Source organism: Ceratotherium simum, chromosome 4, assembly GCF_057802395.1.
Source record: "Ceratotherium simum simum isolate JZ-2026a chromosome 4, ASM5780239v1, whole genome shotgun sequence".
Lineage (NCBI taxonomy): Eukaryota > Metazoa > Chordata > Mammalia > Perissodactyla > Rhinocerotidae > Ceratotherium > Ceratotherium simum.
Genome location: NC_141903.1, coordinates 80,628,203 through 80,654,853, shown reverse-complemented (window position 1 = coordinate 80,654,853; position 26,651 = coordinate 80,628,203).

The following is a 26,651-nucleotide window of genomic DNA, read 5'->3' as shown; positions in this document are numbered from 1 at the left end:
CACGTTGCACGCTTGAAATTTCTTACAATTTTCTTTGTCAGTTATACCTCAATAAAGCTGAAGAAAAAAAATAAGCCGACAACCTTCTCACCTCTCCCACTAGCATCCATTTCTCAATCCAGAAGCTCCATCCTTCCTACCACTGCAGAACCCTTGCTCTCCTGACTCAGTGAGTGGCGGATGGGTAATGGAGCTGGAGAGAATTCCCTCTGAGCTCTGGAGATAGAAGTTTTCTGGGATCCAAAATGTTAATGAATTAGATCAGGAATTTTAAATGTGATATTTTTGTATACTGTGGGAGTTTGTTCACAAAACTATCTGCGTTATCTTTTATCCAAGAAGCATAACCACAGTGAAGGATGTAATGACACAGCATGTAAATGCATTGATTTACGTTCCAATCTGAACCCAACTCTAAGTTTTAGAAGTGCACTAATTTCTTAAACTGGAAGAAGTTTCCATATGGTAATTTTAAAACGGAAAGAGAGAGTACAAACAACTGTTTATCAAACTAAATCTATAAACTCTTCTATATAACCAGTGTATCACACGTTTACAATTAAAAATTGAGAGGCTAAAAATTTGCCACAATATTAGCATATGCTGTCACCCAGATAAACAAACCTCAAAAAAATTCAGCTCACACCTACACTTAACTCTATAAATATGGTAGAATTTACAACAAAGGTCCCAATAATTCTTATAAATAGCCTCACCCTATCCTTTCACTATCTCATAGCAGGATTTATTTTGATAATTTAAAGCTGTTCACATTGCAAAATAAATAAAAGTGTTTTGACATTTTGACCTTTAAAAATGTAAATATTGAAATAAAGTTATATTGCGTATTTCTTATTTAGAAGTCTTAAAGAGATTAAAGTGAAGTTATAGTATAGAATACATGCATGTCTATTTTTCCCCATTAAACTGTGAGCAATTTGAGAAGAATCATTACTATGTTTGTGTTATTCTAAGCACATAAAAACAGTAATTTACTTGTAAATCTTCAAATATCTTACAAAATACTTATTTTTCCAGTGTAAACTTAAGACTACCACAATGAAAATCTACCCAACACATAGAAGAATTCATCTGCAAAGGATTCTTCTGAAAGTTCTTCAAACTTTTTTCATACATAATATTATCTTAATGCTGCAAGTAGAGATTTGGTATTCATGAAAAAAATATTTATAAGTTAATTGGCAGTATTCAAATGTTAAGTGATAACTGTTGGTGACTATGTAAATAGCAATCCCTCTGTGTGTGAGTAAGTAAATAACTACTTAACTGTTTAAGAATAAGGAAGAGCCTCTCTTCTAGCTTTGATGCAGACTATTGACAACCAGTTGGCCATAATTCTGAGAGTACTCAGACATCTGATGAGTATGGAAAGAAGAGAGGATTTTTACTGTGATCACGAAACAGAGTGTTAAATTAATCCAAGTCATGGATTTTGTAGAACAAGGATTAGAATAAAATTGGAACTTAAAAGAGAATACAGGTTTCTTTAGATGACAAGAAGAAGGAGCTTAGCAGGAAAAGTTAGGCTCAAACAGCTGGTCAGGCCTATAGACCCAGAGTCACAAAATATTTATGAAGTCAGTAGTAACTAGAAGCCTCATACTGACACCATACAGGGTTCTTTCATGCATACATTACATATATAATCCTCAAAGTATTGTGGTTTAGATATTATAATTCTGTCCATTTTAAAGATGATGGAGTTGAATGTCAGAAAAATTAAATAACTTGCCCAAGCTCATGAATCTGAAACTAAATACACATCCATATCAGTCTATCCCCTCCTGATTCATGACCACCTAGAGGAAAATGACTATGAAGAGGACATTTCAGTGCACGATAGTTACTATATTTCTCAGGAAGCCAAAATGGAGAACTTGCACAGATATTACCTAGTTAAAAAATCTAATTTTATAATTGCCTAAATATTAGAAGTAGATACGATCTTTCACGTTTGAATATTTGCCAGATGTGAAATTCCGTACACATACTTAAAATTTGCAGATTCATAGGTATCCTTAGCAGCTTTTTTCCCTTGTCTTTCATTTCAAATTCATTTTAACAGAAATTTCTCTTTAACTTTATTAGCAAAATTTATCATGCAAAATGCAGACAAAGAATTGTAAGTCCTGAACCTGAAGTGACGGATGTGAATAAGTCAATAAACATAGTAACTTGGCAGTGGATAAGGACAGCTTGGAATTTGGAAGGTACGGACTTGATGTGAAGAGATGACAAGCCCTCAGTAACGGGACACAGATAAGAGAATTTATTTGTGGTCACTTATTCATTCTTTCAACATATGGTAAATGAATGCCTCCTATGTGCCAGGAACTATGCTAATAACTGTAATAGAAACATGAAAAAGACGAGGCCCCTACCCTCATGGAACTCCTGGTCTAGAGGAGGAAACCAGGCCCTGTGGTAACTGACGGGTGTTCTGGGGCTCACAGGATGGAGGAAACCCAAATCAGCCTTGGTGGGGCGGGGTGGAGATCAAAAACACCTGCCCAGAAAAGCTAACCCTAAACCACAGCCTTTTAAGACAAGTAAAAATTTTTTGTATCAGGTGATAACGGTAAAGGCATTGAAATCCAAGAGTGAAATTACACCAAAAATGAAAAAATGAGATTGGCTCAAAAACAGCAAATCATTCCAAACTGTGAGAGGTTAAGGTACATTTGGGAAATTAGAGAAAAACTGAAAAACTAGAGTCAGGAAGGGGAAATCATGACAAGCCTAACATGCTGTACTAAGGAGTTTGGGACTTTCTACTGAAGGGATGGGGGAGGTAGTGAAGGATCTTATACAGTGAAGTTCATGAACATATAATATCTTAGAAATGTTACTCTAAAATTATATTTTGATGAGTTTATAAAACAAGAGGAATGCTTTGACACGTTAACTAAAATGGCAAGGTAAAATTATGTGCAGATATAAATTATAAATATGATGTTTCCAACATTGTCAAAAAGAAAAGTCAAGACAAAAAGATTGAACAGAAAGGAAATATGCCTAAATGTCAACGATGGCAGACTTTGGGTGCTGAGATTATGATGGAATTAATTCAATAAACACATATTGTATATGTTTAAATTTCATTTTCAAAGGATTTCAAACTTCATTGCTATCTTTGTAAAGAGTTGAAAAGTAGAGTGTTACATCTATTTTATTTTATTGCCATTGTGTGTTAAGATTGAATATTTTTACATGAGACAAAAGTGGTCCTTATTCACTATAAATTCACAGTGAATTCAGTGTTTCATTTGAAACTTGGAGTTCATATTGCCAATGTTGTTCTCCTCCAAAGGATACAGGAATTGGACTGAAATCATAATTTCTGGAGAGAGACAGGATGGTTTATAGAACTAAAAGACCATGCTCAAGTTAGCATAGGTTTATTTCCAGATGTCTGTCCTCTGACAAATTGCTTAATATTCCCGGAAAAGGGCGATCATAATGATGACCCACAGATGTGTGGAGATTTCAGTGGGTGTGGTAATGGCTACAGGGTGTATGGCCAAATTTCAGCTGAATTAGTTTTAGTTAATTATGTACCACTAGTCCTCACATTCTGAGAAGTGGTTGAAAATACAGTGGTCATTCTTAAAGATTTGGTAGATTTTTACCCCCAGGCTTATCATCCTATGAGTATGGTTTAGAGCATTTTCCCCCAAGAATGTTTTCTGGCATGTCAGGATTCAAGTGTCTCTGTTTCTTTTCTGCCCACTTGTGTGGACATGTAAGAACTTATTTCAATGACTATTCCACCATCTTTCCATTTCCTTGCCTGGAAATTGATGACTTGTCTGAAATTTTGAAAGTTGTATTCCAAACTTAACCCTTTCAGATTACTTATGGATATAAGAAAGTTAGGAAATTCTTATGGCCTATTCTTGATGACATGGCTATTTGCTCCTGTGTCTGTCCAGATATGTGTATAACATTGGAGCAGGTCTTGACAAATTTATACAGTAGCCACTACTCTAACATTTCATTTTTAAACATGCATCACAAAGAAGGAAGAAGAACATCTTCATTTGTTTGGATTATTCTTCTGCCCCAAACCCATCAATGGTGTCTTATCTCAGAGTAAAAGCCAAAGTAGATATATCTGTAAGGCACTCTGTAGTTTCTTGCTCCACTCTCTCTCTCTCTCTGACTTCAGCTTCTATGGCTCGCCTTCTTCCTAGCTTGACTCTAGCTTGACTTCCTATCTTGCTATTTCTTGTATATGCCACGACTTTGTACTTGCCATTCCCATCTTTCTGCAACACTTTCCCAAGATCTCTACATGGCTTACTCCCTCAATTCCTTTAAGTTTCTGGTCAAATGTTAACTTACTAGTGAGATCTTCCCTGCCCATCCTACCTAAAATCGTAACTACTCCCACCAATACTTCCCAGTGTCTGCCTCTCATTCTCACGCTCTCCTTTTCAGAAAGGAAATTTCTTTACAGGACTTATAACCATCTCTTTATTTTCTGTTTTCATCAACTAGAATGTAAACTCCATTACAATGAGGATTTGTGTGAGTTTTGCTTACTGCTGTCTATCCAGCATCTAGAACTGTATCTTCACATAGCATGTGCTCACCAAATATTTACAGCATAGATTAATCAGATAAAGTTAAGGAAGCTATTGCAAAGAGAATTTAATTGGAAAAAATAAGAACTGGATCTATTTATAGTAAAATTGAATTGTAACATCTCAAAGTACATAGAATATTTCTCTCAGTAAGAATAATTCATCAGGAGGAAGAAAGATAGGTGGCATTGGAAGCCAATAGAAAATACCTCCTTGTGACAAAGCTAGCACAGGAAGCACCAAATCAGACATGGGGAACCGAAGTTGTTGTCAGCAAAATCTGGTCTCAGACTTTCATTATTCAAGGCTCCAGAGAGCAGAGGCAGGTGGTATTTTCCTTTCCAGTTAAAAGACTATGGACTGGTAACAATAAACACCACTATTCTGCTACCAAGTTGGGGCACATAAGCATAAATAGGATGTATTTGACCTGGTCTGGTAAAAATCTGCAGTCTTTTTGAAGCAAATCAAGGAAAAGCATAAGATTGTAGAAATGAATGCCACCTGAGACTAAGGAATTCTAATCATTGTCTAATAATTCACTGGGGTGGCCACCACCTTCATAGAAGCACTGCAAAGCTCAGGGTGGTGGGTATCTCCAAAGATGAGACTTAAGACTCCATAAAATGGAAATGTCACCCTCTTGCTATGATTGTGAGAAGAATGGGCACTTAGCAAGCACTAAGCACACCAAGAAGCCAACTTTGAAAATGTGAAAGCTAAGGCCTATCTAGGAAGTTTCTGGTAACAAATGAAATGGCAGGAAAGGGAGGGAGAGAATTTCCAGAGGAATGGAAGTTTCTAGATCCTGTGAGCACATAGGCTTAGTTTTCTACAGGAGTCTCTCCCTTTTATGTACGGCTTGGGAAAGAGGAAGATCCCCAGGAGGAAGAACTTCATGCCAAGCACAGGCAGAATATGACCCTAAAAGGAAGTTGGTAGAGGGTTCAACTTACTATTCTCTGGATTCCACAGTGGGGGGCAGAAAAAGGAAAAGGAGATTATTTTAATAACAGGAGTCCAACACTTTCAAAGAGACAAAAATGGGACTGGGCACTGACTTTCAAGGCTACAAATCAGAAGCTGAAGCCTCAGGATAGAGAAACAACTTGACATTCTAGTCACATTCATTCCCTCACGCTCGAGAGAAGCTACTCGTTCTCATACCCCAATTGCACAAAAGTCTTAAGAGATTTCTTCAGGTTTCGGAGAGGTCTGCCTATGATAGTTTCTCATGTAAAGGCTGCAAGTCATAGAGATTGAGTAGCCTGTGAAGTTTCCATAGGACATTAGACAATATGTTTTTATCTTTTCCAGAACATTACCTATAGAAAGAGTTCATGGGCAACCTTTCTTTCCAGATACTGCAAAGATTTTGCTGAAGAAAAGGTGTGAACAAAAGAAAACATTAATTTTTAAAACAAAATATTATATTTAACTGCCTAAGTCTTCCTAGGTGTAGGCATTTACCAAGGTAAAGGGTTCTTTGGTCCTAGGAAAACATTTTGATAGGCCACATCAGACATTTTTTATTATACATGATAGGGCTCCCAGGATAATTTAGATGGGCAAGACTTAGAATCTCTCTCTGTGAAATAAAGTAACAAGGATTTTGTAGTTATCTACTAATGCTTGGTAAATGGGAGTGAAAACCTTAGAAAAAGAAATGAAATCAAGCTTCTAGACCTGCATTGTGCAACATGGTAGCCACTAGCCACATATGACTATTTAAAATTAAATGAATAAAATTAAAAATTCAGTTCCTCAGTCACACTAGTCACATTTCAAGTGCTTACCAGCCACAGGTGGCTAGTGGCTACTGGATTGAACAGTGCAAAAAGTTTTGTTGGTCTAGACAGATAGTATTCTTGGGCAAATGGTTTGGGGGAGGGCATTCAATAGTAGAATTGTTTCCTGACTATGTGGGATTTATTGTCTTTTTTCCTCAAGTCTTCAGTAGAAATCTGTTTTACATAGACTCCCAGTTGGTTCATGTTAGTAGTACTTTGGGAAATGGATGAAGAGATGCAAAGTTCCAAAGTTGTAGATGGGAACCAACCACAAAGTAATGGAAGCCTGAGGTTGGGCAAGGAGCCGTGATTAGGAGTCCTGAAGCTGACAGCAGAGAAGGAACCTTGAGACAACCCTCATTTTCTCCAAATATTTTAGAGGAAGTTGGTCCCTGAAAGGAGGAGGAAGTGGATAGAAGCTAGAAGGTATTATTTTATAGAAAGGGATTTGAGCCATTTTATTTAAATGTTAGAATGAAAGATGGCCCCGGGAAGCTGGAGGCCTTGGTGAATTCCAGGAAGCAGACATTTGCTTACTCCAATCTAAATGACGAAATACTTTGTGAAGTAAGATCTTAGAGTGTTGACTTCCTGGGTGTATCCCCAGAGACTTATGTGCTTTACTTAGGGGAAATAAACCAAGGGCAATATTTAGCAACATCAGTTAGTCATAGATGAGAAGCATTTTTTTCAAGAGTAATCTAACATTTAATCTTTTCCAAGATAGTTTCACGGTAAAGACATGAACAGCCCCTCTCAGGCTTATCAAGGCTCCTTCTCTGTAAAAGATGGAAGGTGACGGTTGTAAGACTTTTCCCTGAATGTATTTTTCCAAATAAAAAAAAAAATCCCTGTATTGCCTCTCTGTTTAGAGAAAAAAGAAAATAGAAGGGGATTTAATTATCTCCAACAAGAATGACTTGAATTTGTGTTTTCTAGAACTTTACTATTTGAGAAACAATATCATAATTACAGTATATATCCCTTATTTCATTCACTAGATACCAGGTTTCTTGAGGAGAGACAATTGATATCCCTCACAATGCCTAGAAAAGTGCATTTATTTGGTAAATGATGACTAATATGTCCTACTCATATCCCCAGTTACTGTGAAATTCTATTGCTGCACTCTGGCTGTTGAGCACTTGAAATATGGCTAATCTAAATCTACATGTGTTTTAAGTATAAAGTACACACCAAATTTTGAGGATCTGGTATAAAAAAAAATCTCAATTTTCATATTGGTTACATGCTGAAATAATTATTTTCTTTTTCCTGAGGAAGATTAGCTCTGAGCTAACATCTGCTGCCAGTCTTCCTCTACTTTGTATGTGGGTTGCTGCCACAGCATGGCTGATAACTGGTGCAGGTCTGTCCCTGGGATCTGAACCCGTGAACACCGGCCACCAAAGTAGAATGCGCCAAACTTAACCACTACGCCATGGGACCAGCCCCTAAAATGATTTTTATATTAATTTAAATAAAATATATTTTTAAAATTCAGTTCACCTATTTTTACATTTTCTAGTAAGGGTACTAGAACATTTATTAACTACATATGTGGCTTGCATTATATATCTATCGGCCAACACTGATTTAGAAAAACCATATAAGTGGAAGAATCTTGAAAGCAAAAGAGATGTTGAACAATAAGAATGCAGCCATAGAACAGAAATGCAACACAAATAGAGATCAACCACTTTGAAGCATTTATGGAAAGAGAGGTCGTATGGAAAAGAGGGAAGATGCCCCAGCGGGCAGCCAGCACCAAGACTCCAAACACGTGAGTGAAGCATGTTGGGTCCTCCAGCCCCAGCCTACACCTTGTGGAACTGTCCTCACAGGAACAATAAATGATTGGGTTTTTTTGTTTGTTTGTTTGTTTTGTGAGGAAAATCAGACCTGTGCTAACATCTGCCAATCCTCCTACTTTTTTGCTGACAAAGACTGGCCCTGGGCTCACATACGTGCCCATCTTACTCCACTTTATATGGGACACGGCCCCAGCATGGCTTGCCAAGCAGTGCGTCGTGCGCACCCGGGATCCGAACCGGTGAACCCCGGGCTGCCGCAGTGGAGCGCGCGCACACTTTAACCACTTGCGCCACCGGGCCAGCCCCGATTGTTGTTTTAAACCACAAAGTTTTGGAATAGTTTGTTACAAAGCCATAGATAATTGATACCATCTTCCTAGTTTGGCAAATATACCTACATGATTTGCTGAAAGGCTAGATTCAATTTTAGATTTTTCTAAGTCCTCTGAGTTCTGCACTGGAATTATCCAGCACTGGGCAAGCTGGCTCATACTCTCTCCCCCTCCCTTCCCACCTCCAGCTTTGTCTGTTCAAGGGGTGTCATACACATGTGAGATTCCTGGCCTGCTCACCCAAGCTGCTTTCATACTCCTGAAGACCGCATAGTTCACCCTCCAAAAGACCACCTGAGGCACTGGAAGCAGGCCCAGGGCTGTTCAGACAGGGAATTCTGAAGTCCTGGGTAGCCAGGTTTAGATGGAGGGCGTGGTTCTGGTTGGGCAAATAGTCTTGGCCCTCTGAATATTTCAGAGACTGCTTTACGTCTCTCAGTATCTGCTCTCCCCTTCTCTGGTTTTTATACAACGATAGAATTTTTAGTGAATACATGGTCACCCAGCTAAAGGCTACATTTCCTAGACTCTTGCAGCTAGGTATGACAATGTGACTAAGTATACTAAGGTGATGTGTGCAAATTATGGATTATGCCGTTAAGGTGAAGGAGCATATACTTCCCTTTCTCCTTCCCCTTTTGCTACTGGCTGGAATGTGAATGTAATGGCGGAATGGGAGCAGTCATCTTGTACCACTAGTTGAACCACTAGAGCCAACAAGTCAGAAGGAGGTGCTATCCCTAATAATTGTTGAGCCACTCTACCAGCCTTAAAACACCTAACTAGATTTTTCTGTTGGAGAGAGAGGAAACTTCTTTCTTTTTTAGTCCAATGTTATTTTAGCTTAAATCTGTAGCCTACTGTGGAATCATCCTTGTAATTATATAATTTAATTAAATTCTGCATTAATTGAGAAATATGAGTGTGAAAAGAAAGTCATTGTTATATGCAAATTAAGTTAAATGTTTTGGAAAGGCTCCTTAAAGTCTAGGATGAAAAAAAAGAAAAAAGCCATTGAATTAGGTGAGAGTGAAACCACTATAAAAAATGATGGGAGATGAGGGAATCATAAAAATATAGAATGATTCTGCACTCAGCTTCACAAGACTCTGTAAATTTTTTCTAATTATTAGGGATACTGAGACACTGAAACCGGAAATTTTCAAAAGGTGCATATGGTTTACTCAAGAAAGATGAGACAGAACTCTAAATAGTGGACATACACTCGCAGAAAAAGGCTTCATTCTACATCTAAAGGTTGGCTAATGAATGCACTTTTATATGTTTTAAGTTAAACAAATGTTTAAGGTCCTCCTGGCTTTAAATAACTTTTGATTAGCCAGCTGTCTACAGGGCCCAAACACATGAGAGAGCTTTTGTTGTATACAATTGCACTTATGGAAATTGCATAATAGATAATACACACATTCTTATTTCAGACTGTGGATTTGGTCACTCTAAACTGTTTTAGGATCTTCATACAATCTCAACAAATACCCCTAATTATAGATTAACGTTTGGGGGAGGCAGACTACACTTTCCATCAACTTGGTCAAGATGTGGGTGCTCAGGCCCCTTTTGTAAAAGGCTTTCTTAATAAGGTTGATTTCTGTTTGTTAAATGCCCAAGTGATAAGTCCTCATATTTTATTCACATTTTTTATCAAATAGCTCGAGTCTGATGTATTTATTGCCACTTAATATAACTTGAACTTCCTCTCTGTTTAAAAATGTGGAAGAGGAGGGCAGGCCCGATGACTTACCAGTTAAGTGCGCGGGCTCCGCTGCTGGCAGCCCGGGTTTGGATCCCAGGCGCCCACGGACGCACCGCTTCTCCAGCCATGCTGAGGCCGCGTCCCACATACAGCAACTAGAAGGATGTGCAACTATGACATATAACTATCTACTGGGGCTTTGGGGAAAATAAAAAAAAAGGAGGAAGATCGGCAATAGCTGTTAGCTCAGAGCTGGACTTCCTCAGCAAAAAGAGGAGGATTGGCATGGATGTTAGCTCAGGGTTGATCTTCCTCACAAAAAAAAAAAAAAATTTGGAAGAGGAAATCTCTCATTTTCCACAATTAGGAACAAAGCTAATGTCATCCCTCCACTATTTCCTTTTTCCCTCTGAACATATATTTTTCTCATTTTATCTTTAAATGTTCCCATTCAATTCTATAACCCTTCCTGAATTTGATATACATGTAAATAATCTCTAACTGTTGTCTTTAGAATTTTAGGATGTAGACCCTAAATTCCTTTTTGGTTCTCCTAATTTCTAGGTGGCATTTACCCAATAACATTTTGCAGACACTATTCTCCGTAATATATCAGGGCACTAAAACTTTTAAAATCATGTTTCTTCCTCAAGACATACAGATACACTCAAGGATGTGACACAGGAATTCCTGAGCACATACCAGAAACATGAATATTCTAAGGCGGCGTTTTCTAGAGAGAAAAACATTTTGAGTTGGAAAATAATTCCTTTCAAAAACAAAAGCTGTCTTTTCCTTAAGGCAATGAGATCTTTCAAAAACGTGTTTTGAAATACTTTTCAGATTTTTTTAACGGGCAATTTTTGCTATTTTTAAAGAAAATCCCTTCCTATATTCATACCTAACACCCACAGTTGTCACTAGTTTCTTTTGTGAATTTGACTAACCATGTGGTAGATTTATTTAGCTTGATGAACTTAAACATGTTTTGATCCCTGTTATGAAGATTTACCCACAAATATTCCCTGCTTCTGTCCCTGATCCCTAGTCTCACGCAGAGTTAAGTCTGGTTCACTCCCTTTCTGGGGTGTTCCGAAACCCAGGAACAAGAATATTCCTTCTAAAAACTCTGAAATACTAAGTTACATCCCCAAAGCTATTTTTTTTTTTAATTTTATTTTTTACCAAAACCAGACAAGGACAACACAAAAAAAGAAAATTACAGGCCAATATCACTGATGAACATTGATGCGAAAATCCTCAACAAAATACTAGCAAATCGCATACAACAATACGTTAAAAAGATTATACACCATGATCAAGTGGGATTTATTCCAGGGATGCAGGGATGGTTTAACATTCGCAAATCAATCAACGTAATACACCACATTAATAAAATGAAGAGCAAAAATCACATGATCATCTCAATAGATGCAGAGAAAGCATTTGACAAGATACAGCATCCATTTATGATAAAAACTCTGAATAAAATGGGTATAGAAGGAAAGTACCTCAACATAATAAAGACCATATATGACAAACCCACAGCTAATATCATCCTCAATGGTGAAAAACTGAAAGCTATCCCTCTAAGAACAGGAACCAGACAAGGATGCCCACTGTCACCACTCCTATTTAACATAGTATTGGAAGTCCTAGCCAGAGCAATCAGGCAAGAGAAAGAAATAAAAGGGATCCAAATTGGAAAGGAAGAAGTGAAACTGTCACTATTTGCAGATGACATGATTTTATATATAGAAAACCCTAAAGAATCCACCAGAAAACTTTTAGAAGTAATAAACGAATATGGTAAAGTTGCAGGATACAAAATCAACATACAAAAATCAGTTGCATTTCTGTACACTAACAACGAAGTAGCAGAAAGAGAAATTAAGAATACCATCCCATTTACAATTGCAACAAAAAGAATAAAATACCTAGGAATAAACTTAACCAAAGAGGTGAAAGATCTGTACACCGAAAACTATAAAACATTTCTGAAAGAAATTGAAGAAGACACAAAGAAATGGAAAGATATTCCGTGCTCTTGGATTGGAAGAATTAACATAGTTAAGATGTCCATACTTCCTAAAGCCATCTATAGATTCAATGCAATCCCTATCAAAGTTCCAACAACATTTTTCACAGAAATAGAACAAAGAATTCTAAAATTTATATGGAACAACAAAAGACCCCGAATAGCTAAAGGAATCCTGAGAAAAAAGAACAAAGCTGGAGGTATCACACTCCCTGACTTCAAAATATACTACAAAGCTGTAGTCACCAAAACAGCATGGTACTGGCACAAAAACAGACACACAGATCAATGGAATAGAATCGAAAGCCCAGAAATAAACCCACACATCTATGGACAGCTAATCTTTGACAAAGGAGCCAAGAACATACAATGGGGAAAAGAAAGTCTCTTCAACAAATGGTGTTGGGAAAACTGGATAGCCATATGCAAAAAAATGAAAGTAGATCCTTACCTTACACCATACACAAAAATTAACTCCAAATGGATTAAAGACTTGAATGTAAGACCTGAAACTGTGAAAGTTCTAGAAGAAAACATAGGCAGTACGCTCTTCGACATCGGTCTTAGCAACATCTTTTCAAACACCACGTCTGACCGGGCAAGAGAAACAATAGAAAAAATAAACAAATGGGACTACATCAAACTAAAAAGCTTCTGCACAGCAAAGGAAACCATCAACAAAACGAAAAGACAACCTAACAATTGGGAGAAGATATTTGCAAACCATACATCTGATAAGGGCTTAATCTCCAAAATATATAAAGAACTCATGCATCTCAACAACAAAAACTACCAACCCAATTAAAAAATGGGCAAAAGACCTGAACAGACATTTCTCCAAAGAAGATATACAGATGGCCAACAGACACATGAAAAAGATGTTCAAAATCACTAATTATCAGGGAAATGCAAATCAAAACTACAATGAGATATCACCTCACGCCCGTCAGAATGGCTATAATTAACAAGACAGGAAACAACATGTGTTGGAGAGGATGTGGAGAGAAGGGAACTCTCATACACTGCTGGTGGGAGTGCAAACTGGTGCAGCCACTATGGAAAACAGTATGGAGATTCCTCAAAAAATCAAGGATAGAACTACCATATGATCCAGCTATTCCACTGTTGGGTATTTATCCAAAGAACTTGAAAACACCAATTTGCAAAGGTACATGCACCCCTGTGTTCATTGCAGCCTTATTCACGATAGCCAAGACTTGGAAGCAACCTAAGTGCCCATCAAGGGACGAATGGATAAAGAAGCTGTGGTATATATACACAATGGACTACTACTCAGCCATAAGAAATGACGAAATCCAGCCATTTGTGACAACATGGATGGACATTGAGGGTATAATGCAAAGTGAAATAAGTCAGAGGGAGAAGGTCAAATACCGTATGATTTCCTTCATTAAGTAGTAGATAGTGACAACAATGGACGGATACATAGGGACAGAGATTGGATTGGTGGTTGCCAGAGGGGAGGAGGGAGGGAGGAGGATGAAAGGGATAATTCGGTGCATGTGTGTGGTGATGGGTTGTAATTAGTATTTTGGTGGTGAACATGATGTGGTCCATGCAGAAATAGAAGTACAATGATGTACACCTGAAATTTTTACAATGTTATAAACCAATGTTACTGCAATAAACAAAAAATTAAAAAAAAAATAAAATAAAATAAAATAAAATAAAAAATAAAAACTCTGAAATACTAAGTTACATCCCCAAAGCTATTTTTTTTTTTAATTTTATTTTTTTTGAGGAATCTTTTTTTTTTTTTTGAGGAAGATTGCCCTGTACTAACATCTGTTGCCAATCTTCCTTTTTCTTTTTTCTCCAATACGTAGTTGTGTATCATAGTTGTAGAGTTGTAGCTCTTCTATGTGCGACGCCGCCTCAGCATGGCTTGATGAGCAGTGAGTAGGTCCGAGCCCAGGATCAGAACCGGTGAACCTCAGGCCACCAAAATGGAGTGCGAAAGCTTAACCACTACACCACTGGCCCAGCCCCACCAAAGCTATTTCTTATTTTGTGGTGGAGAGGAAGGAGAACCACAGAAAGTAACCAAGTAAAAGAATTAAGAATTTATTGATTTAAGTCCGGAACATAACCTTCATTAACTGTATTTCTTCAACCATTCACATTATCCAATTCTTACTTCTTTTATATACATTTTTAGTTATGAGAAGCAGTTTAGCATATTTTTATTTTTATTTTTTTTGTGTGTGTGAGGGAGATCAGCCCTGAGCTAACATCCATGCTAATCCTCCTCTTTTTTGCTGAGGAAGACTGGCTCTGAGCTAACATCTATTGCCAATCCTCCTCCTTTTCTTTTCCCCCCAAAGCCCCAGTAGATAGTTGTATGTCATAGTTGCACATCCTTCTAGTTGCTGTATGTGGGACGGAGAAGCATGGCCGGAGAAGCGGTGCATCGGTGCACGCCCGGGATCCGAACCCGGGCCGCCAGTAGCGGAGTGCACGCACTTAACCGCTAAGCCACCGGGCTGGCCCCGGTTTAGCATATTGATTAGGGGCATAAGTTCTAAGGTCAGACCAACTGGTTATAAATCCTTGATCCATCACTTGTTACCTGTGTGATATTGAGTGAATTACTTAATTGTTCCAATCCTCAGTAAATGACATAATAATAACCACTTCTCGCCTATTTTGTACAAATAAGAAAATATGTGTAATAAGGTTAGCTTGGCACATAAAATGCAGTAAGTGCTCAGTGAATGCCAGCTTTTTTATATTATGAAAAGAAAGATAATTCAGAAACTCTTAATTAATTCTAAATGTTATTCAGAAAAAAATGATTGTAACAAAATGGCTTATAAAGGACAATTATAATAATGCCAATTCAGAGGCATATATGAATGTCTGGATAGATGGAGAAAAAATAATAGTTACTATGGTGAGGCTATAAGTAAATTTATTTTTTCAAGGATAATGTTTTAAAGTTAGTTTTATCATACCAAATAAGTGTTTGAAATCCAATTCTCCCCTATATGACTCAATAACATGTTTACTTATTAAATTATCTGGCTCATTTTTCCTGGTACAACGCCACAAATATGTGAAAGAAGAGCTAAGCGGGAAAACATAATAAAAAATCTCATTCCAGGGGTTTATCTAGATCCTACCATTGGTCTATAATTGGTGTCCATTTACAGAAAATACCATATTATTCAGAAAAATATGACATTAGGCAATAAATGAGTGTACAGAAAGAAGAAAACGCAGATAAAGACGTGGTGACAAAGAACCGAGTAGAGGAAAGGAAAGGGAGCTCTTCGTCATGATGTGTTGAGCATTCCTCCCAGGGGATGGCACTGATTCATCATCAAAAGCATTGATCTAAGCATTTCAGATGCAGGGCTGTCAAACTCGCTTTCCGTCTCCCTCCCCATCTCACAGAAATCTGTTTGGACGTTCCTTAGGGGAATCAGGCTTCTAGGAGAAGACTGAGGAATCTCTCCCTTCATTTGAGGAGTAGTAAGGCTGTATTTTCAAAGACAACATGTTAACTTTTCTTCTATAAGCAGTCAAAAAGAGGTGGAATAGTATGTAAATGATCCCCTGTAAAGAAACAGATTAATAAGAAGAGTAGACTAGGAAAGCCTTATATACTAAGAATACCAAACTTCAGGAGCTAATAATTTCAACAGAACTAAGTTGAAATTTACCATGACTGGGCTAATGAGTAGGTTTTCCAAGATACATTATTTTAAAGTTTTAAAGTTGGTTTCACATTTTTAAACAAATCCACTTGATAAATTAATAGTTTAAGTGGAATTACAGAATATTTACAGTATTTAAAGAAATACGCGCTTTCAAGCACCTCATGTATTTTAAAAAGCACTATTATAAATGTGAAATAATGAATAGCATCCTTGTAAATCACATTTATTTATAAGTGAAAGTCTCTGTAAGACTTAAGATTTTAATTACAATCATAGTGAACCTATAATTTTGAGAAAAGATAAGCAACGCCTAACAAAATAAGCTCATACTTTAGGATTGTGAATAAATAGAAATGAATGGAATACATCTAGATATTAGTATATATTTAATCTAAATATCCACATCTAACATAAAGTGCTTACTAAAAATGGGTTAAATGCATTTTACTTTTAATGAGGGTAGGAACATTGGAAAGAAGATTGAAGTTAAATAGGAAAATGTAATCAGAATGCCTAAATTGCCAGTCTTCTTCTAATGGTTCAATTTGTCTAATGGTATACGATTACCATAGAAATCAATGGAATTCGTTTCTGTATTTTCCCCTTTTAATTTGGAAGTATCTGAAAACATTTAAGCTGTTTACAGAGATATGAGCTTCTCATAGTTGATGAAAACTGAAATGCTGCTTTAAGGGAAATAAAGCCCAAAACTTTTGAGGGTTTGCTAGCTAATGGAACCTAAAACAACATCACAGAAACAAATAATTAGCTATAGATCTAAGAAGTAATTATTGAATCATTATTGGGTTAATATTAATATTATTGTTAATATTATTGAAGCAATTATTTAAAACATGTAAAGCAATGAAAGAAAGGGCTAGTAAATAAAACAGCAAGAGTGAGTTCAGGGACTTTGCTTTTGTTTTTGAAAGTCATCCATTTGATTCCTCAGGTTCAGTTTACACCAAATTGTTATTATTCCATTCGCTGTAGTTACTGGTCAAGGAACAAAGTTTAGCAAACAATTCCTGAACAAGCATTTAAAATGCAGGGGTTTTCTCCTGCTTCCTTAAATAGAAACATGATTTATGACACATCCTTCTTTCTTTGAATATCTTCAATTAAATTTAAAGTGCTTGCCCCTTCCTCTGTTCATCAAAACTTTTTGACAAATATTCTGTCTTTGTCACACAATTAATTCAGTCACTATTCCTAGAAAAGTAGATTACTAAGCAACCTAATCTCACAAAACAAAGACTCAATTACATACTTTTCTCCAACACATTAATAAGGTCACTCTTCTAAAAAATTTATTTCCTTATTTTCTACTTCATGATATCCACGTAGACATGTCTTTGATTATAGAGTTACTTTTGTATTTGAGCATTAAAAATATCAAGAAAAGGTGCTAAGAAAAAAACAATTCTCCATTCAAAACTCTAAAACAGCCTTGATAGAACTCGTCATTAAAATGAAACTTTAATTGATGATTTAAGTATTAAAATGATTTGCTGCTCATCATTAAAAGTGAAACTTTAATATTTTACAGAAGTTGTAGATATCCTAAAGAATAGACTAAAAGCATAGACATTACGTGTCTGGAATATAAATTGGCAAAAGGAAGAATGATGTCTACTTGAGTGATTTGTAGCCCAACTACATAAATGCTAGTTGTGGCTTAGATTTAATTGTTTAGTATCTCTGTTGATAAATTGAAATTAATACTACTTAGCTTAAATTCAAGGGAAGGGTGAATTACCGTAAAATGAAATCGTTGTGGGTGTACTTCACCTTAAATATCTATAGATGGTGCCAATATGACATTTAAAAATCTCCTAGAAGTAACCTAAAAGTCTAATGGACATACTTAAATTTCTTTATCTTCACTGGTCTGAAAAACTCAGACCATAATCAACTAAATATGATTTTAGTTCTTTATCACTGAGTCACACTTAATTATTCTGCTAGAGTTCATGGTCTTCAGTCACCTTCCGTACTAAGGACATTGAAATGTATTCTTAGAAGGCTTGGCAAAAGAATTCCAAAAACTAGCAACCCCCACAAAATTAATTAATCACGACTTTACTAATTTATTATGTCTTTCCCCACACATAGACCAAAGTAAAAAAAAAAATCTTACATCCTATTTATATACAGCCCAATAAAAATAGACTCTTTAAAGAGTTAAACTTTGAAGATTAACTGTTTTTCTTGATAAGGACACTGGATGCCAAGGTAGTTATAATGTTCCCATCATCTCTCAGCTGGTTTACAGTAGAAACAGAGTTAGAACTCACATTCCTTAGTCTCAACCCACTGTCCATGCAGCGCCCTAAGTAGTCTTATTTAAGTCTCTTTCTTTCTCTTTCTGTTGTTTTTTTCTTTTACAAAGACTCTTAGAAATCTTCCTTAACTCTTCCTTCTTTAAAAACATCAAAGTTGCAACTTCCTGACTTGGACAATGTTAACCAATATCTCAAGTGTTCCTCAAGTTGGTTTATTAAAAAGTAGAAAGCTAATCTGTTCTCACATGGCTTATATAATTATTTTCTTAAAAGAAGAAATATTTCTTAATCCCATGGTGCTAGTGTAGAAAGCCTACTCTGTTCTTTGTTAACCTAGATAAAACTAATATAATGAGGGAAAGAAAGTGACCACACAGCAGCAAAATGTATATTAGAGTCTTTCTTTAAGTGTGTTAATGTTTCCAACAAGCATACAGAATGATTCCAAAGTTATTAAATTGTCTGTATTAAATACTCTGTCAGCTGACACCTCAGTCTCCATAATTAAAGCACATGATAAAAAAAGAAAAAAGCATCACGTATTCTGCACGCAAATTTCCAACATTTAATCTGCTGTGACAGTCTCACAAAGGGCAAAGACCTGAGTATTGATTCTTGTAGCAATATAACCTCATACTGTTATTTCTTGGTCTCTGCTGAATGTAGCATAGACTTAGTTTCCCCTTCACAAATTCGATGATTTTTAGCAATGGCCTGCTTCTTTGAAGACTTTATACTACATTATTTCATTCATGAATTTTTTCATCCACTTATCCCCAAAAACCGTATAAACAATTCCTTCACACATGGAGAGAGAGATAGTGGAAGAGAGAGCTAGAGCAAGAGAGAGAACCTCCTTCCATTAGAGGGATGAAATAAAATAGATTGTCATCTATTATTAATAGTATATTAAAGGAAGATGATGGTTGTGGTTTTCAAAATATTTCCTAAAAGATAGAGAGTTCTGTTCCAAATTGATCAATATGACTGATTCTTAGATATTTTCAGAGATATGTACTTGTGATCCAAACACCCCTTATACAACCATTATTTGTTGTCACTTACCTAAGTGAAGATTATTATGATAAAAACAAAATATACAGTTATCTTTGGACAGTGTACCTTATAAATCTTGTCAAAAAATGTCTTTATAAGCTTGAAACTTGAATTGCTTTGAAGGTGTTTTACAGATTTAATAACAAACATTAGATCAAAATCATTAAAACAATTTTCAGCATAAATAGTTTTTATCCAGGAAACTGGACAGTTTCACTTGAAAAAAAATATTTGTCCCCGTAACTAGTAGACTTCATTTTCACTCATCTTCTCATTAGAGGAGATGGTTACAGCAGCTTTCTTTTTAAGCCTCCATCAGCTTTCTTTTTATTATATAAGGAGACAGAAAAAAGAAAACTTCAATAGTAAAACTAATGGCTTGCCATAAACCCTAGAAATCAGGAAATAGAGCAAAGCTTGCCATCTATGTTGCAAGCCCCCTTGAAGTAATATAGCCCCTTATTAGCTGTAATGTTTGGGTCCAACAGAATGAAACTAAAATTCTATCCTGCTTTCTTTAGAAGTGATTACTGGACATTTTATTAATAGGTGCTATACATAGACCATTGTGGAAACATTTACTAGATACTTCAAGGAGTCCTTTAATAAAATATAGCTTCTTTACCTGTATGGAAGTTAAACTACTTGATTCTACTTTGACTACGAATAACTAGCAAGTATTTTTAATGAAAATATCGTTGATAAGAGGGCAGGGATAAAAGCCTTCTTTTTTTGCTTCTGTCATCTATTATGAATTGTTGGTTCACAAAAAAAGTTGAAGAAAGTGAATTGCTGTTCAGACAGCGATAGAGAATAATTTGCCTTTACTGCCTACAGAACAGCAATGGATACGTGCTGCAGCCTTTTTCTCTGTTTTAAAACCTTGTTACATTTTCTAGTAAGCAATACAAATGCTTTTTTTTGTCTTCCTGAAAAGAGCTGGTCAAAAGTACATTGTGTGAATTATAAGCTGCTAAGGGACTACTAGGTAACTATTTTATTTAAATCTCCAATAGTCTCAGTTGTACACTTGCTAAATTTTAGCAACTCTATATAAGCTTAGAAAAATTAGAAGCTGGAAAGTTGGGAGAAAGTATTTTGGAACAGTAGCATGGCACTACTATGAGCTATAATGATTTATTTTTCCTCTTCAGAAAGTAAGAAATGTATAGATATTAGAACAATGTTTCTCAAATATAAATTCTTATATTAATGAATATAAGAATCAGCTGGGATGCTTGTTAAAAAAAATTTATACTCAGATACAATGAATCAGTCTTTGGGGCCAGGAAATAATTCTGGTGCAGATGGCCCAATACGACTTTTTAAATTCTAATCCCTAACCTTTCTGCTGCCAAGACAGCTACAGAGATATGCTAAGGCTATCTTTAGCAGCCTGGTCCAGTGGTTCTATGACCCTGGTCCCCATTAGATGTACCAGGGACACTTAGAGCCTGCAATCCAGACCGACTGAATCAAACTGTTGAGAGATGAATCTGATGCACACACAGGTCTAAGTATCCCTGGTTTAGAACAGACTGCTGAGGACCGTGAAGAGTAACCAAGTTTTGATGCCGTGTTCTCCTGAAATACTGACTGTGAAATCCCAGAAATATCTACCAGTAACTTGGGGTAAGAAATGATCTATAGTGTGGGGATAAGACTAAAGATAGGCAAAAGATAACTGATATCACCTAAAAAGTTAAAGTGGTACTGAAATATGCCTATGGGTTTCTTTCTTCAAAAGATGAAAGATGTCATTTCTTATTTGTCTTGACATAAACACACACAGACGAGTGGACTTCAGCATATCACTCAGAGTATTGGCCTCAAGTGTGCTAATTGGTATAACCAACTTGCAGACCAAAAAATAGACAATCAATAATGACCCTCATCATTCTCCCTTTATCCTGACTTTTAAAAAAATAATTTTTCTGGCTTTCATACTTCACATAAATGGAATCATACAATATGCACTCTTTTACAAACCTCTTTCCCTCAACATTATGTTTGTGAAATTCATCTGTATTATTGCAAAAGATGTAGATCACTCATTCACATTTCTATTTAGTTATCACTCGAGTGTCTATTCACTTATTCTACTATTGATTAACATTTTGATAATACACAGTTTTTCATCATTATGAATGGTGCACTATGAACATTCTAGTATATGCATTTTGAAAAATATAATTTGTACAATTTTTATTAAATAAACTTAGGAGTTGAGCTACCTGTTGCTAAAGTATTCGTATGTTCCAAAGTTGTATCAATTCATGGTTCCACCAGGAGTGTGTAAGAGTTCCAGTTTCTCCAGGCCTTTCCCAACACTTCTTTTTTATTTTAGTCGTGCTGGTAGCTGTGAAGTAATATCACATCATGTCCTGGATTAATTTACCTTTATCTTATAACCAGTGAATTTAAATATCTACTTACAGGTTTACCAGCCTTTGGGATCTCCTTATTCACAAAGTCTCTTTAAGTCTTGCCCATTTTTTATTGGATCATTTGTCTTTTCCTTGTAGATTCATAGGGGTTCTTTATATATTCCTGACAGAAGACTTTTGTCATATGTATGAAGTGTGAATATTTTCTCCCAGTCCACAGCTTGCCTCTTCACTTCATTTATGGCGTCTTTCGATGAGCAGAAATTCTTGTATTTAATATAATACAATTTTTCAATTTTTTTCTTTCATGCTTAATACTTTTTATGTCCTATTTAAGATTTCTTCACCTACTCTAAGGTCATAAGAATGCACTTTTATGTTTTGCTCTAAAATTTTTCTTGTTTTACTTTACATTTATTTTATTTATTTATTTGCATTTTATTTCATTTCAGTAATGCACTTAAAATTGTATTTGACTTTTGTACATGGGATGAGGTAGGATCCAAGGTACTTTCTTCTCTGTATAGCTAGCTATTAAACCCAGCACCATTTATTTAAAAGATAAAGCATTATTTCCCATGCATGCAGGGTTTTTTTCCCCCATAAACAAGGTAAACCTACATATAATGTTTTGTTTCTGAACTCTTTATTCTGTTCCATTTGTAGTTTATCTATCCCAGAACCAATCACACTGTCGTAGTTATGTATTATTGTATAAGGATACTCTTAAGTATTTTTTTCATAGTTATAATGCTAGTGTATTTAAATAAGAAATTCTACGATGGATGTGAGTGTGTGGAGTGCGTGTGTTTGTGCACATGTGTGTGTGTTTGTTTCACAGATGTACATGGCTTTTTTCTTTAATCATGGACTACTAATTTAATTATGGACTAATCAAGGTGCCAGATCACATAGTTTTAAGTTATTTTTAAAGTGTATTTAAGAAGGAGAAAGTAACTCTTTTTTTTGGTGAGGAAGATTGGCCCTGAGCTAACATCTGTTGCCAACCTCCCCCTTTTTGCTTGAGGAAGACTGGCCTTGAGCTAAAATTTGTGGCAGTCTTTCTCTATTTTGTATGTGGGTCACCGCCACAGCATGGCTTGATGAGTGGTGTAGGTGCATGTCCAGACCTGAACACACGCACCCAGGGCCGCCAAGGCAGAGAGCGCAAACTTAACCACTATGCCATCGAGCCAGCACTGAAAGGAACTTTTGAGTACTGGACATCCACATGCAAACACATGATGTAATAGATAAATAATAGTTAGGTTGGCTATGGTAAGTTTTCCCCAACACAATTCAAATATTCCCTGCAAGGCAGACTGCTTCTTAGTCACTTAATTGATGAAGGGTCAGTGATTTGTCCCTTACAACAAATACAGCCATAACTCTACCAAACAAAAACAAGTGGTCACATAATTGATTATACAGCAAATGCTGATGGAAAAGATTTTAACTTGCAACAACGTATAAAATATTGCAATTCATTAATGATTCCGTGTTCCACCAAGTGGTCTGTCAATTCTTATAATAAAATAAGGTAAAATTTATGAGATTATTAGGTAAAAAGACATCCAGTCTGAAAAAGCATTCTTTTGTAGGTTAGAATTTAGAAAATTGAATCAATTTTTTGAATAAATCAAGAAAGGAATCTTGCTTAGGCAAAAAACATGGGGGGAGTAGAGAAGCTGAATTAACTGTTTTGATTGCTTACTATAATTACCTTTAGTAAATAAACTATCAATTGCTCACTTTTGTTTTTTTGGGTAGACCTAGTTATAACATACCTTGGCATTTAAATGTTTGACGTGGTCAGGTTCTGTGGAGAACAGACTCTGAACAAGAGTACAAGGGCTTTTTGGGGAGTGCCCTTGGGAGCAATACCTCCAGTGCAGTGTGGGAAGCAGGTTTAGGCAAAGGGAGCACTTAGCCTTGATTTGAGGTCTCGGTCACTCTCATAGGGAGCTCTGAAGCTGAGATAGCACTTCAGAGATGTCCTCAATTAATAGAAGGGCCTGGGCCTTTGTACCTGAGAATGGACCAGTGTTTGGATATGCCCCCAGAAATGGGATGTGACCATGGCCAAGGCAGTTCCTTTGATTGAGGGCAATTTTAGGGGAGGTATTCAGCTCAGCTATCAGCAGGCAATGCTCCCAGAAGTAGGGGGATGAATGCCTCATCCCAGCTGGACTCTGGGGGTGAACTACAGCACCCACTACAGTTCAGCATGCACCTTCAGATCCATTTGCTTTGTAGAATAAGTGCACTCCAGATATAGCTCCTCCAGGATTCTGATTGGTCTGGTTTCCTGGATAAACTTATAAGAAAAAGGATAGTGGGACAAACTACAGTCCCCATGGCTGCAACTGGTTTCAGGGCTGACTAATAGTATTTTCCCTGCTGTACTATCAACTCCAGGTTAATCACACCTTCAAGCAAGTACCTCTGCTGGTCTAGCTGGCTTATCTGGTAGGATGATTGAGACTTTCAGCCCTGAGGGGTCAGAATTCCTAAGAAACAGGTCCTTTTCAGGTCATGGCTGCTGACATGTCCACTTACTGTCAAAATTTGACAGAGGACTACCAAGAGGCACCCCAGTGGATCACCTGGGTCCAAATCATGTTCTTCCCTAACTCCAATGTGTAACAACAGCCATAGGTCTTCCTGACTATCAAGTCAGCTTCCCCTACCAATCTAGTTAAAAAGATGCCTAACGTGATTGGCTAACAGCCATAGCTAATAGTTTAATGAGACTCTTCCTGTGTTCCCTGTGAAAGCATTCCCCCTTTGGGAACCAAAATCTCTAGAACCACATAATCTAGGGTTGCAGTGACAGAAAGCAGAAATTTCCCAAGTGGATCACTGAGATGATGGTAAGAGGGCCCACTCCTACTTCCACCAATTGGTTCCAAGATCCATGTATTCTACCCATTGGGGACATGTGGCCATTAATTTAGAATATATCCTGCATCTAAGAGGATGGCACTTTATCTTTGCAAGGTATCATCTCTAGGCTGATGCAACAGCTGTGCCTTCAAAAGGAATTTCTAGGGGTGGGAATGGACATTGACTGTAAGTGGGCATGAGATTTCTTTTTGGGGTGATAAGAATATTCTAAATTAGATTGTGGTCATGGTTGTACAATCTGTAAATATGCTAAAATTCATTGAAATGTATGCTTTGAGTGAATTTAATGGTATGTAAATTATATCTCAATACAACTTTTTTTAAGGCAGTTTTATTACTTTATCAGGCCATAAGCTTCTCTATGGCATGGTGTGTGTTAGAGCTGTTGAATTCCATGTTCATATTCCCACTGCCACACTTCCTTAGCTGTATAGTGCATCCCTTGGATATTATGCTAGATCCTGTGTTTTGAATCAAACACTGTCCATTCTCAGATAGTGATCCTGGCTGAAGCTCTGTACACAGGAAAGACAAACCAGGATATGTATCTAATTCTATCAAGATGATTCTCTCCCTTTCTGGGATAAACAGGGTCCAATGTAATTTGTTGCCACCAAGTAGCTAGTAGGTCTTCTAGAAAGATTGTGCCATAACAGGGACTCACTATTGGTCTCTGTTTATGGCAGGTTGTACATTCAACAATAGCAGGGGCTAGATTAGTCTTGGTAAGTGGGAGGCCATGCTGTTGAGCTCATGCACAGCCTCCATTCCTGCTGCCATGGTTATGCTATTAACGCATTACATTGTGCTGGCGCTTGGTTGGTCGATGACAGAAGCTGACTGATTCATCTACTTGATTGTTTAGTGCTTCTTCCACAGTGGACAATGGGTGTCAACATTTTATTCAAAGATCTTCACAATTAATGCTTATAGACTTGTTAGGTCCTTTAGGTCCATCCACATACTTCCAGCTCAAATCTCACCCAATCTTTCTTCTTCGATGCTCCTAACCAACAAGCCAAGGCATTTCCATTGTCCATGAATCCATACATATTTTTATCTGAGGCCTATGGCTTTCATTGGATTTCCCACTCCCCCACTGTTTCTCAAGGTCACCCCAAGTGAGTTTGTAGTGTAATGGTAATACATTACTGGCTCGCATAACATGAGTCAATCCGTCCACAAACCAAGCTTCACCTTTTTCCTCCTCTGTCAGTAGTCATAAACCCTTTACCCTCCACAGCAGCTATAGGAGTTAATTGAGGAGAGGCACTCATGGGACAGCAGTGGGTTTCGTGGAAGATTGGACCCCCTGTTCATGAGCTTACTTGTGTTCTCTTGCCCTGCTCATGACTGATCCCAGATGTACCATCTCCATCTTATGATGAACTGATCTGATTTAGTGGGTCTGACAGAAGCCAGCTCATGATGAGAAGTTCTGGCCACAGGGCCACTTAGTCTCCCATTGTCAGAAGCTCTGTCTCTACTAGGGTCCAGTAACACAACAGGATCTATTTCTCGAATGCTCTGATCGCAGGGCATTGCTCCATAAAACCTGGGGGTCTACAGTGCAGTTATAATACTGTGGCTAGCCATCAACCTCACACAGCATCTTTCCTACCACAGATGCCTCTAATATCACACGATCTGGGAGGTCATATGGCCCAGGTATCAAGGCTACTTGTACCTCTACCTGGACCCGCTACCAAATCCTTCTGTATTCTAAGCCTCGCTCAAACCTGAAAGTGTTTATGTCACTCAGTAAAGCCATCAGACAGTATTCCCAAGTGTGAAATATGCTGCCTCTATATAAACACATAACCTTTTTTAAAGTTCCATTGTTGTATAGTTATACGTACCTAGAGTATATTGACCTGAAAGGGCACCTCCTTTCCATCATTTCCCATCCAGATTCTAAGCCATCCACAACAGGCAGGCTGAGTTACAGAAGAGAGATGTGTGTGAACACACATCCCAGCCTGTGTGTGTGTGTGTGAGTGTATGACCTATCAAGAATCGTCAATGAGTTTGGATTTAG